Below are 14,562 nucleotides of genomic sequence, written 5' to 3' on the forward strand. Positions count from 1 at the left end.
GGACTGGATTGGGGAAGGCAGAGGGTGGAGCGATGAAGGGAATGGATGGGGACAGAGGGTGGATGAGGTGCAGGACAGAGGGCAGAGGGTGCAGAGATAGAATGGACGGGGTGGGGAGAGTGGCATGTGTGGGAGAGAGAGAGAAGGGACTGGTAGGTTAGGGTAGAGAGAGAGAATGGACAGGGGATGCTATGGGTGGCGGTGAGGGAATGGACATCGGACGCTATGGGGATGATTGGATGGGGAGGTGAGAATGCATCCCACCCACTCCCAGCATCCCCTTCTCTGCACATGTGCAGTGCAGACTTTTCTGAATGACACGAGAGACGAGTCTGGAACACTGTGTGAGTGCAGTCACCCTCACATCCTGGCATCAGCAAACCACTGCCTTTCTGTTTTAAAAACTAAATAAAGATATGGGCTATATACTGAGGATGGCGAGATGTGGCTGAGAAACTGAACAGAGGGTCAGCACTTTCAGGAGAGGGGAGCTGGGCAAAGGCAGGAGGATAGAAGGATGAATTTGGGTTGGAATACATTCAAAGATTTAGGAATTGAGAGACAGAGATTTCGGGTAGAAGAAAGAGAAGGCTGTTCTGTGCAAACCAAAATTCTCTCATCCTATTTTCTGCCTTGCACTGACAGCAGTGATCTGTTTTCTCAAGTTATTAGCAGAGGAGGATTTGCTTTTCAGCCATGGACAAGAAATTTAGTCAGGGCCAGAATATCAGCAGTGTTTGAATCCAGGAGGGGAAATGTTTGTCTGCAGGAAATGATTTCAAATATCAACATGCATTGAGAATCCGCGTGAATACACGCAGCCTGCGTGGGAGTACTCAAGGGTTCTAATTGCGGAGAGAACTTTAATTTTTCAGCGAAATGTGGACCAGTGTTCTCGCTATAGACAAGCCCTTCATTGGATCGTTGAATCTGCCGAGTAACAACGACCCCTGCCCCGTGGAAACTCTATGGAAGCAAATTTAATTCCTCAAACTGATTGGAGTGTCACCAGGATTGGGGAGAAGCCATTTGATTGCGAGAGCTGGAGAGGGGATTCCTATCAGCGCCAGGGACCTGGGTTCAATCCCACCCTCACAGTGACTGTGTGGATTTTGCACTTTCCTACCCCTCCCACACCCCCTGTCCACGTCGGTTTCCTCTGGGTGCTCGGGTTTCCTCCCATGTTCCAAAGATGTGCAGGCTAGAGTGGATTGGGCGTTCTAAATTCAGGGATTAGCTGTGGGGTTATCGGGTAGGTCGGGGGGTGGGGGTATGTTCTTCGGAGGGTCAGCGTGGACTTGGTGGACCAAACGGCCTGTTTCCACAGTGAATCCCCCAACGTGTCTGCAGCCTGGCTTCCAGCTCCATCTCTCTGTGCCGAAGGTCCTCCAGTATGTGTATTCCTTCGTTTCCAGCACCCAGAACGTCCCACCTTCTGCAAATCGAAAGACAAGTCCCACCCTGCCCTCTCCAATGTGTGTTGTGTAACTGCTTAATCATTTTTAGTGGCCCAGCAAAGGCTGATAGCCAAGTTCGGAAACCAGGAGGATGGCCTCAATCGCGACCATGGGTTCATGTCACATGACAGGTAACCCCACTTCACTGTTACGCTCTCTCTCTCCCTTTCTAACTCTCTCACCCTCACACACACACACACTTACATACTCACACGCTCGTGCAGAGCCTTTCCGATAGACATGCTCTCTCTCAGACACACACGAATACGCCCCCCACACTCACACCCACGCATACATCTTCGCACATGATTATACTCCATCACACACACACTTTACCCAGCCTGCACACGCACATACACACTGTCTCTCTCATTCATGCACTCACACATTTGGGGTGAATTTGCATTTGCAGGATTATATATTTGGAAATAGAACCAGTCTGACTCAAGATTGGGATACAGACAGACTCTCACCTCACAGCTTTCATGCGTTGTTTGATGTGAGGTGTTACCGCTTTTATAAAACATCAAGTTTCCTGGAGAACGTGACTTAAAAGAAGTTCTGGAATGTACATATTAGTGAACCGAAATCTGCAGCCCATTTTAAAAGATGAAAGATTTAACAGTAATCTCGGTTTCTTCAATATGTCACTTATGTTGAATGACACTCTAATGTTTTTGCGATATATTCTGTGTCTTGTGATTCTACACCACAGCTACCTGAAGAAGGAGCAGCACTTCGAAACCTAGTGCTTCCAAATAAACCTGTTAGAATATACCCTGGCGTGTGTGAGATTTTAAAACTTTGTTTCCAGTGAATACAGCCCACACCTCCCACTGTTGCCAGTAAACTTTGCAATTCCAATGAAACAATGAACCAGAAGTCCTGAAAAAATATGCAACTTGTAACAATATTAGCTACTCATTCACTGGTCCTTCTGAGACATGACATTAGTGCTGGAGGCTGAAAGAAATGAGCAGCTTTAAAACAAAAACCTGTTGGATCTCACAGAGTCTAAGCCGGGCGGTAAGTTCAGGTAACCTTCACTACGACCCTATTTTGTTACAGCTTCAGATTTCCCCAGGAAAAAGGCATACAAAAAGTTGTTTTTAAAGAAAACACCTCCAGGTCAAAGTGCACCCAGTCCCCCCACCCCACTTTCTTTGTTGGTCAGCTGAGTTGTCCGTTTGTAACTGGATCCCTGGTACAGCCGGGTAAAACATGCAGCTGGGATGACTGAGTGAACCCTTTCCCGCAAAGGCAGTTTCCTTCACGAAAAAGGACATGAGTGAATCAGATGGAGTTTTTTTCCCCCTAAAAGTGGCCTCATCCTTAGATTCTGAAGTCCAGATTACTGACCGAACTCCAATTCTGCAATCTACCGCAGTGGGATTCGAACCTGGGACGCCCCAGTGCTGGGTTGATCGGAGCACTTGGCCATCGCTTCTTCAATCCCCTTGAGCTGGCACGTGAACCCGATGACACCTCCGAACGTGGGAGAAGCAGGTGAAGCCCTTTTGGAACTTACACCAGGTGAATGGTCTCTCTCCAGTGTGGACCCACTGGTGGGTCAGCAGTGCAGCTGACTGAGTGAACGCTCCCCTGCACATGGGGCACGTGAATGGCTTCTCTGTGTCTGAACCCCTTCCTGCACACTGAGCAGGTGAACGGCCTCACCCCATTCTGAATCCGTCTGTGGGTTTCCAGCACTGATGGGGAAGGGAATCCTTTCCCACAGTCCCCACATTTCCACGGTTTCCCCATTGGGTGGAGCTTTCCTTGTGTTGCTCTGGGTTTGAAATTAAAAACAGAACGGGGACATAGTCTTTCCCACTGCGAGGGGTGTGATTTTAATTCCCCAATCTGAGTAAATGGTTTAAAGCACTTTTCACAGTCAGCGCACTGAATCTCCCTCACTCGGTATCTCAGTATTCTCCCTGCCACACCAGTGTCCAAAGTCTCTCAAGCAGACAAAAGCAAACATTTCTTCAGCACCATGGGGGCAATGGATGACGTATCTGACTCCACCTACTTGTTTCAACTGCAGCTCACAGCTTCTTCACACATCCCAATTAATCTTTCTCATTGTCATGAAACCGGCCTAAGGGTACAATGCCTAATCTGCAGGAATGAGAATCTTTTCACTGTCTCGCGTCAGTAAATGTCCCTGAGAACATCAGAGTCAAGTAACAGCGCTGTCAGAGGAGGGGAAGCTGAAAGAGACCCACATGCTGCTCATGGGCACATTTCACTTTCCCCAACTCACTGCCCCAACCACTGCAGCTCTTGGGAGTGGAAAGGGAACAAACACCAAAACCCGGTCTCAGCTTGGTAAATCTTCAGGAAATAAGAAAACGGTACATCCCTTCGGATCTTCCATCGTGGGCTGACAGCGTTGATTTTAAATGGCTGTCCAGTCAGTGTTGATTCGTTTTGGCTGAAAAAATCTTCCTTATCTCATCCCAGCATTTCTTGCCACAGAGAACTGTGCGGCAGAGTTCATGTATATATTTCCTTGTATGGTATTTTGTAAATTACATTCGTTTTCTGGTTGTTTGTATCGGGTATTTCAGGTTCATTAGCCGCTGTTTAAGTTGTGTTGGTAGGTTTGTGGGCTACCATGATGCTGAGAGGATTGAGTTTTCTGGACATCATTTCCCAGATGTCTTTATTGTAAAGTAATGTGGCTAGGGTTTCTGCAGACGTGTGTCTACTTGTGTCAGTTTGTTGATGTGAAATTGGCACACTGAGTTTATTGGGTAGGCAAAAATGGGGACTGCAGATGCTGGAAACCAGAGTTTAGATCAGAGTGGTGCGAGAAAAGCACAGCAGGTCTGAAAGCTTCCGAGTAGCAGGAAAATCGACGTTCCGGGCAAAAGCCCTTCATCAGGAATAGAGGCAGGATCCCTCCAGGGTGGAGAGATAAATTGGGGCTGAGGTGTGCTGGGCCGAAGGTAGCAAAAAGTACAATAGGTGAATGGGGATGGGGATGGAGGTGACAGATCAGAGAGGAGGGTGGAGCGGATAGGTGGGGAGGGAGATTGGCAGGTAGGACAGATCATGAGGACAGCGCTGAGCTGGGAGGCTAGAATTGAGGTAAGGTGGGGGAGGGGAAATGAGGAAACTGATGAAGTCCACATTGATGGCCTGGGGTTGAATTTACCCCAAGCGGGAGATGAGACGTTCATCCTCCAGGCATCGAGTGGGGAGGGAGCGGCGATGGAGGAGGCCCAGGACCTGCATGTCCTCGGCAGAGTGGGAGGGGTTTGAACTGTTGGGCCAGAGGGCGATGGGGTTGATTGGTGCGGGTGTCCTGTAGATGTTCCCTCAAGCGCTGTGACTTGACTCTGCGAAGAGTCTCCAGTCTCCCCAATGTAGAGGAGACTGCATCAGGTGCAATGGATACAAGAAATGACATTGTTGGATACACAGGTGACAACCTTCGACTGACCACGGCCCGGATTCGATTTCCGGGCAGGGAAGTAATTTTCGATAGAGCTATCAGACTGCGCTTGCATCTCCCTGGTGGTCGAGTGGTTAGGATTCGGCGCTCTCACCGCCGCGGCCCGGGTTCGATTCCCGGTCAGGGAAACTGTTTTCAGGGGCTTTATAGGCTCCCCGTTCTTCGTAAATGCTTTGTACAGTTATTTATTGATCTTCGAAGTTCCTGGGTGCTGCAGTGTGTCGTGGCTCGTTGAAATAGTGTCCTGATTCAGATATGTTTGTATGTGTAGGGGTGATTGCTTCTGTAGTTAAGTTCTTGGTTCGCGTGCATTGTTTTCCGGTAGACGCTGTTTTGAATTTACCATTGACTGTTCGCTCTCCTGTGACATCTCGAAATGGCACTTTGTTGTTGTTCTCCTCTTTTGTGAATTTTATGCCAGTAAGGTTATTGTTGAGGGTGTTGTAGGTTTCCTCTAATTTGTTTCAGTTTTTGATGACAAAAGTATCATTGCTGTAGCGGACCCAAAGTTTGGGTTGGATCGTTGGAAGGGCTGTCTGTTCGAGTCTCTGCATTATTGCTTCTGCTAGGAATCCTGATGCTGGAAGTTTCGTGCGTATTTCGTTGATTTGTTTGCAGGGCTTGTTATTGAATATGAAGTGGATGGTAAGGCACAGTTCCACGAGCTTGACAGTGTTATCTTTGCTGATGAAGTTGATGCTGTGTTTGTGTCTTTGGTTCTTCGAGTAGTGTCTTCAGTTTTCTTTGGCCACGTTGATGTTAATGGATGTGAACAGGGCTGTTATGTCAAAGGACAACATTAATCCATCCTCTTCTATCTCAGCGTCTTTGATGTTCAGGAATTCTTGGATGGAGTAAATGGAGTGGAGTGAATCTTCGAGTAGGTGTTTTAGCCTTCAGTAGAAGCCTTTGACTAGTCTGTATATTGGTGTTCCAAGTAGTGAGACTATGGTCTAAGGGGGGCTCCTGGTTTGACGGGGAGGAGAACAACAACAAAGTGCCATTCCTTGATGTCACAGTAGAGCGAACAGTCAATGCGGAACTTCAAACTGGCAGCTACAGAAAAACAACAGACCCAAACCAAGTACTTAACTGCAGAAGCAATCATCCCAACACCCACAAACGAAGCTGCATCAGGACATTATTTCAACGAACCACTACACACTGCAGCACAGAGAAACCACGAAGAGCACAAGAGAATTACGTATATAGTGTATTTAAGGAGAACGGGTGCCCAATAAACCCTCTCTGCCGATTTCTCATTGATGCTTTCAAGGTGACTCTCAAAAATTCGTTTGACCCTCCATTCTTTCCTGTTTGTTTTTTGTGGGTTTTGAAAGGTTTCGCAATCCTCTGACTGAGTATTGGAGTTGGAAGGTTATGTTGTGGTTGTACAGGACAATTTTTAGACCACTTTTGAAATATTGTGTACAATTCTAGTCTCCCTCCTATCAGACGGATATTGTGAAATTTGAAAGGGTTCTGAAGCACCAATGGGCCCACAGAGATGAAGAGGCCCTTCTGCTGCCCTGAGTGTGGGAAGGCCTTCAGTGATTCCTCTGCCCTGCTGACGCACCAGTTGGTCCACACCGGGGAAGGCTGTTCTCCGGCCCCAAGTGCGAGATGGCCTTCAGCAGTTCTTCCCACCTGCTGAGACACCAGTGGGTCCACACTGAGGAGAAGCCGTTCTTCTGCCCCGAGTGCAGGAAGGGCTTTGCACTTTCCTCCGACTTGCTGCCCCATTGGTGGGTCCACATGGGGGAGAGGCCGTTCAGTTGCCTAAGTGCAGGAAGTCCTTCATCAATTCCTCAGCCCTGCTGAGGCACCAGTCCGTCCACACCGGGGAGATGCCATTCTCCTGCCCGAGTGTGGGAAGGGCTTTACCCGCTCCTCCACACTGCTGAAGCACCAGCTGGTCCACATTGGGGGATGGGGGCGGAGGGGGGAGGCCTTTCTGCTGCCCTGAATGCGGGAAGTCCTTCAGCAATTCCTCTGTCCTCCTGAAGCATCAGTGTGTCCACACCGGGGAGAGGCCCTTCAGCTGGCCCGAGTGTGGGAAGAGGTCCATGTTTTCCTGCAACTTGCGGAAGCATCAGCGGGGGCACCAGCGCTCCCAGCAATCAGATCCCACCGGTAACGCTGCCTTCAGTCACCCCAAAGGACTGAACCTCCTGCGAGTTCTGACAGTGGGTGCAGTGGGAGAGTAGGTGGGCTGTTTTAGTCTTCTGCTGGACTGCAATTGCCTCCCCACCCCCCACAACTACAACCCCATGGTGGCTCAGGGTTAGCACTGCTGCCTCATGGCACCAGGAACCCAGGAATACTTCCACCCTTGGGGGTCTGTGTGTAATTGATGGAGGTTAGGAAAATGGATCTGAGTGGGTTACTCTTCAGAGAATCTGTGCAGATGTGTTGGGCTGAAGGACCTGTTTCCACACTGTAGGAGTTCAACCAACATATGAGCTTTGCTTTCATTGGAAACTGCTGCTCATTGAGCCAGGGACTGGACATTGCCAAATGAAATGATCCAGAGAAACGTAAGACCGCAAGACCATCGGAGCAGAAGTTAGGCCATTCGGCCCATCGAGTCTACTCAGCAATCCGTTAGTGACAAAAGTAGTGCAGATGAGATTAGCTACAGTGTGGAAACAGGCGATTTGTCCCAACAAGTCCACATCGACCCTCCGAAGAGTAACCCACCCAGACCCATTTCCCTCTGACTAATGTACCTAACTCTATGGGCAGTTAAGCATGGCCAATCCACATGACCTGAACATCTTTGGACGATGGAAGAAAACAGGACCACCCAGAGAAAACCCACGCAGACACTGGGAGAATATGAAAACTCCTCACAGACAGCCACCCAAGGCTGGAATCAAACCTCGTCCCTGGCACGGTAAGCCTGCAGTGGTAAACACTGAGCCACTACATATTGCAACCCGAAGTAGGCAAGCAGGAGGTTGGGAGAATGCAGCAAGCCAGGCAGCACCAGGATGTGGAGTAGTCAGTGGTTTGGGTATTAACCCTTCTTCATGATTGAAACGTTGACTTCTCTGTGAGAAACGATTTACGGGAATGTTGCTGGGGGTTGGAGGGTTTGAGCTACAGTGAGAGGCTGAATAGGCTGGGGCTGTTTTCACTGGACCATCAGAGGCAGAGGAGTGACCTAATAGAGGTTACAAAATCATGAGGGGCATGGACAGGTTAATAGACAAGGTATTTTCCCTGGGATGGGGGAGTCCAGAACTAGAGGGCATGGGTGTAGTGTGAGAGGCGAAATATATTAAAGGGACAACTTCTTCATGCAGAGGGTGGTACTTATAGGAAATGAGCTGCCACAGGATTTGGGTCAGGTGTTGTCAAATGGGACTAGATTAGTTTAGGATATCAGGTCAGCATGGACTAGTTGGACCAAAGAGTCTGTTTCCATGCTGTGTGTGTCTCTGACTACTGGTCCTGATGTAAGTTTAAAATAGAGTCCAAGTAACTTTGAATAGTTCAATCTTGTTGAGCTCACCTCCTGAAAAGTTTCAGATGAATCCCTCTGAGCGATACTGTTTAAACATGCTGAGTTGGACAAAGTATCCCATCAAGTTCAACACAAACCCAGAGTTGAAGAAGTCAGAAGTCAGAACACCAAGGGGACCAAAACTGGTCATAATATTCCAGGTGCAGCATCATCAACGTCCTGTATAACTACAACATAACTATATCTATACTCAATTCCCGAACTGATGAAGGTTAGTGTGCCTAAACCGTTCTTCATTGCCTTGTGTACCGATGTAATCAGAGATATAGGACCTACTTTAAACTGATCCACAATCCTGCTTCTGGGAACACAGTGACTAATAGGGAAGGCAAAAGGGAGATTGACCTTGAAATGGAGGAGAAACGTAGGGAGGTGAAAGTGGAGGTTTTGATTGAAAGTGGAGTGAGGATTCAACCAGCTGACAGTGGATCTGAATCACATGTAGATCAGACCAGGTTCGGACAGCAGGAAACCAGATACATTTTTACAACAAACCACAACGAGGTCATCATTAGACTCTTAATTCCGGATTTATATTGAATTCAGATTCCACCATCTGCCGTGGCAGGTTTTGAACACAAGTCCCTAGAACATTGCCTGGGTGAATACTCTGGTGACAATAAAGTCGGCCATCGCCTCCCCTGAACACATTGGCTTATTGTGTTCAGAGGTAACAAAGGAGCAAGAGGTTTTAGCAACTGTTAAGTTGTTGATATTACACAAGGGACCATCAGCACTCTCAGTAATGGCACATACTGAAGTCAGTTTCCTGTATCAGAGGTCAGGGCTCGGGAACCATAAGAAATCGGAACAGGAATATGCCATTCAGCCCGTTGAGCCTGCTTCTCCATTCAGTAGGATTCTGGGTGATCTGGCATTCCCCACAGTCACTTTCCTGCCCTTTTCCTGCAACTGTTCATCCCCCGACTTTTCACGAATCTATCGATCCTAGTTTTAAAGTGACATGAAGGCTGTCAACAGAGTTACTGGGGTGGGGGTGTGGGGTGGGGACGGGGGCTCAGGTCGAACTTGGGGACTAAAACAATGGCTTCACACTTCACAACATTTAACTAAGGGAATGTTTATGGTTATCCAATGCTGGAAATTGGGCAGGCATTCAGGTAAAATTATTGGTAAATTATGAATGACAGAGGAGTCGGGAGAGAAGTGGTGTTCAGGCACATTTGGATATCATCAGTATAGATGCCAACACCAGCAGCTACTGAAAAACAAATCAGAACGGAAGACGCTAAAAGCAGACCCTCCCAGAGGATAGAGTGATGCTGGAGAGGGTCAGGACTGTCATTAACCCTGATCAAGGCTGTCCGCAGGTCGACGAGGGAATGTTCATCCCTGTCACCGTGACAAAGGATGTCAAATATCACCTTGATAAGAACTGTTTCAGGGGTACAAACCAGACTCGAGGGCTTTAAACACAGAATACTGGAAAAGATGGGAATGGCTAATTCAACAATGTTACATCCAAACCAACACTTCTTTTCGTGCGATAATAATAGAAGTGTTTTGGTTTTTATTTCGAAGATTCTCAGCAACACTGAGTAAGAAGCAACAAAATTAACACAAGAAATACTGCAATTGCTACAATGTGCCTGCTCCCAATAGGGGGCCATCGGTGTTAAATTAACTGTCTACAAGGGACAATATTGGAAAGGAATTACCCAGTTCATAGCTTTAAGAGGGGAGACACAGACTGCTTGATACAAACATATAATGGGCGGGAGTTGGCCACTCGGCACTTCGAGCCTGTTGCAGCATTCAATAAGATCATGGCTGATCTGAATTCAACCTCAACTCTACATTCCAACACATCCCCGACAATCTTTCATCCACTTGGTTATCAAGAACCTATCTACCTCTGCCTTAAAGATTTTGAATCCACTGCCTTTTGAAGAAGACACACAACCCTCAGAAAGAAAAGAAATCATCCTCATTTTTGTCTTCTACATTTAAAATATGACCCTGTACTTTCAGATATTAAGATAGGGACACATGCTGCATTCAAATAATACCTGTGGTACAGTTAACTATCTCAAAGTGCTTCACATGAACATAATGAGAATTCCTTTAAATATCACAAGACCGGAGCACAGATTAGGACAGGTGACCAAAGACTTGGTCAAAGGGACAGGTTTAGGGCAATCTTTTAAACAGGTTCAATTTCCCAAACATCAGAAGACAAAGACGTGAACAACAAACACAAAATAGCAACGAATGGGAAACAACAGTGTAGTCATAACGTCACAGGATGAGTAATCCAGGGAACATGAGTTCAAATCCCACCACAGCAAGAGGTGAGATGAGAATAATTCAAATCATCAATGGGGAACACAAAGTAAGTCTCAGTATGGTATCGATGGCACTGACGTCAATTGTCCTAAAAACCCATGTTCACCAATGTCCTTTCAGGAGGGAAACTGCCATCCTTGCATGGTCAGTCTAACACGTGACTCCAGACCCACAGCAATGTGGTTGACTCTTAAACTACCCTCTGAATTAGCACAAGCAAGACACCTTTCACTTAGGGATGGATAACAAACATCAACCTTATGAGAGTGTCATAACAGAAATTGCTGGAGAAACTCAGCCAGTCTGGCAACACCGGTGGAGAGAGAGAGAAAGAAACAGAGTCAATATCCAGGCCTGAGTCCAGAACAGTTGTGAAGAAGGGTCACAGCACTTGAAATACTAACTCTGCTTCTCTCTCCACATGTGCTGCCAGTCCTATTGAGTTTCTCCAGCTTTTGACGCATTTTTGTGTTTCATATATCCAGCATCTGCAGTTCTTCATTACACTGACTTAGGGAAGCTCAAATCCCAGAAAAGGGTAGAGCAGAAGGGCTGGAATTACTCAGCAAGTCTGGCACGAGTTATGGAGATAAAAAACAGTTCGTACTTCGGGTCATTGAATGATCTTACATCAGGGACAAACTTTTGGGGAGGCTGCAAGAGTAAAAGGCACTGGTGTAACTTCAACGTCTGGGAGAACTCTCTCAGCCATGGGGGTCAGGCTGACTCAGCATTCTGGTCCTGCTCATTACCTGTTAAATTCTCCATTTGTTTTTCGTGTTATATTTCTACATGATTGACACATTCCTATGTTTTAAAATGAAATTCCAGCAGACAGGAATTTTCCATGTAAGTAATCATACATTCGAGGGTTTGGAACGTGAATATAACTTTTAAACAGAAAGTATTTATTCATGCATGGGGTGTGGGCATCGCTGGCAATGCCAGCATTTATACCCATCCTTAACCACCCTGTGGTTGGTTGGAAAAGTGCATGAAGGTGTCTGAGATTGTCTTGATCAGCACAGCAATCTCAAAGATGGGTGTGCTCAGGTACAAGTACCCTCCACTCCCACAGCCAAGTCTGCATTCACTTCAATTATAGATGCCATCTAAACCTCCCAGGACAAGGACAGCATGGGATGACAATCAGAATAAAGCTTCCTCTACTCTTAAATTGCAAGTGAAGCTACCTCAACTCTGTCCCCAACAAACACTGCCAAGACAGAGACTGCATTGGGTTAGATACAGAGTAAAACTTCCTCTACACTTCCCCATTCATACAGTCCCAGGAGAAGGACAGCGCGTGGTTAAATAACCAGTAGAGCTTCTTCCATTCAGACTGACACTTAGTTCATCCTACACCAATCCTCAAGGAACATTCAGAACTGAGACTATTATCTGGTACTGAATTCACACATCCTAATGGGAATGACAGCAACAGAAAATCATGCAGTGAAACACAGATAAAACACACACAATGTACAACAAAACTAGACTGTTATTGGGATCAAAGACATTTAAGTGACAGGAGACATAGTCCCTGCAGTGATCCGAATGTGAGCTGAACAACATTCTCACGTGAACAATATTCTCTGGGAATGCAATGTCCACCTCACTGCTGTCTATTCAGTTCCTCTGCTCACGTTCAGGGCTGAGTTGCGTCTGACCACATTGTGGCGTGGGGGTCAAGAGGTTAGACAGTTAAGGTCAACTGGATTGATGGCATCCTTTGTCATGCCAGTGAGGTCGAGGGTCGCTCATTTACTCAACTTATAATCGGGGACAAGGGGATGTCAGGCTGGGCTTGTATCAGATTGAGTTTAGAAGAAACAGATGATCCGATGGAACTGTATAACATCTGGAGAGGACTTAATGTAAATGTAATGTTAACTCAATTCTAGCCAGAGACTCGTCTCTCATTTAAGATAGGAGAGTTTTGTTTTTCTCTCAAGTGTTCTCGAGTCTTTGAAATTCACTTTTTAAGATCGCAGCATGTGGTGGTGACACGGTGGTTAGCACTGCTGCCTCACGGCATCAGTGACCTGGGTTTGATCCCACCCTCGGGCCGACTGTCTGTGTGGAGTTTGCACATTCTCCCCTTGTGTCTGCGTGGGTTTCCTCTGGTGCTGTGGCCTCCTCCCACAGTCCAAAGGATGTGCAGATGAGGGTGGATTGACCATGGGAGATGCAGGTTTATAGGGACAGGGTTACGAACTGGGTCTGGGTGGGACGGTCAGGCAATGTTGACTCGATGGGCTGAATGACCTACTTGCACGCAGTTGGCCTATATCAATCAATAGTATGCACTTGTTTAATGGTTACCGACATCAAATTACATTCGTGGTTTTGGTTATTTCATCTCTTACGTTATCGTATTCAACCAACTCCAGCATCTAGAAAGTTGCTTAATTACTATATCCAATATCTGCAGAGTACTTTTTCTTTTTGTCACGACCATTATCTTGAACTCCGACGTGTGACCTCTTAATTGCTGTCAAAGTTCCTTATTTATCCCGCCATTGTCATGGTTTTACTTTGTCGAATGTCTTCCTGGTTTTTGCAGTTAAGACCCTATATTCTGCCCTCGTCAACATTTTCCCTTACAATTCTCTACTAAGGATTTGATGAAAAACCTCAGAGTGTGGTGAGACTGCGGAACTCACTACCATAGTGAATAGTTGGGGTGGAAGACACGACAACTAAGGGTAAGCAACCCAATACAAATGAATGTCACTGTCACTAGATTCACAACACAGTGAAATTAAAACACGCAATGTCCCTCAATTTCTCAACTGTCCCGAACCAGACTTGATGAAGAACTGATCTTGCACATCAACATTATAATTTAAACAAAAACCAACAATTATAAATATAGTAAATTTTCTCGGGCAAAGTTAAATAAGATAATCTAATTAATAGCAATTATTTAAAACCTTTGATCAAGTCCCCCACCATCTCAGAGACAGAAACTTAAGCGGCAAATTAAAAAAGAATTGTTTTTAAACTTACCAATTCAAGCAAACAGTTTCCAACAATGGATTGCCAAGCCTTTGTGCAATCTTTGGACTATGACTGTTTCACAGACACGTAACTGTAAATCTAATTTAAAAGTCACTGCTGAATGTGAATAGACACCCCAGTATTCAGCCATTTCTTACAGGCTGGGACTCATTCCCAGAAAGAGCCAACAATTCTTTAACTGGACAGTAGAATCTAGAGAGAACAGCTCCTGGGCTCAACAAGCAACAATGCCCAATGGAAGCAAAGTTGGCGGCGGGGCTGGGCGGGGCAAGAACATAAAACAAAAAAGCCCACTGACTCTCCCACTGCACACACACTGTCAAAATACACAGGGGCTCAATCCTGAGAGTGACCCACAGCAGTTTCGCGAAGTGAACCACACTTGATGAACAGATCTTGCACACCGGAATTATAATTTAAACAAAAACAAACAATTATGAATACCGCAAATTTACTCGTGCAAAGTTAAACAAGATGATCCAGTTAATAGCAATGATTTAATCCCTTTGATCAAGTCCTCCACCATCTCCGAGGCAGAAACTTAAGGGGTAAATTAAGGAAGAGAATTTTTAAAATTATCAGAGCAAGCAAACCATTTCCAACAATCGATTGCCAAGCCATTGGGCAATCCTTCGATGATGAGTTGTTCACAGGCACATAACCGTAAATTTAATTTCTAAGTCACTGCTGAATGCGAATGGACACCCTGAAGTATTCAGGTATTTCTTACAGACTGGGGTTCGTTCCCAGACAGAGTCAATAATTATTTAACTGGACAAGAA

The 14,562-nt window shown here is 46.2% G+C and overlaps 1 non-coding gene across 1 annotated transcript; it reads left to right on the forward strand.

Moving 5' to 3' along the window:
* The first annotated feature begins 4,976 nt into the window (after positions 1-4,976).
* trnae-cuc (transfer RNA glutamic acid (anticodon CUC)) lies at positions 4,977-5,048 on the forward strand. Its single transcript has one exon. It is a non-coding gene; the product is annotated as a tRNA-Glu (tRNA).
* The last annotated feature ends 9,514 nt before the right edge of the window (positions 5,049-14,562 follow it).

The sequence above is a fragment of the Chiloscyllium punctatum genome, chromosome 36 (genome assembly GCF_047496795.1).
Source record: "Chiloscyllium punctatum isolate Juve2018m chromosome 36, sChiPun1.3, whole genome shotgun sequence".
Classification (NCBI taxonomy): Eukaryota; Metazoa; Chordata; class Chondrichthyes; order Orectolobiformes; family Hemiscylliidae; genus Chiloscyllium; species Chiloscyllium punctatum.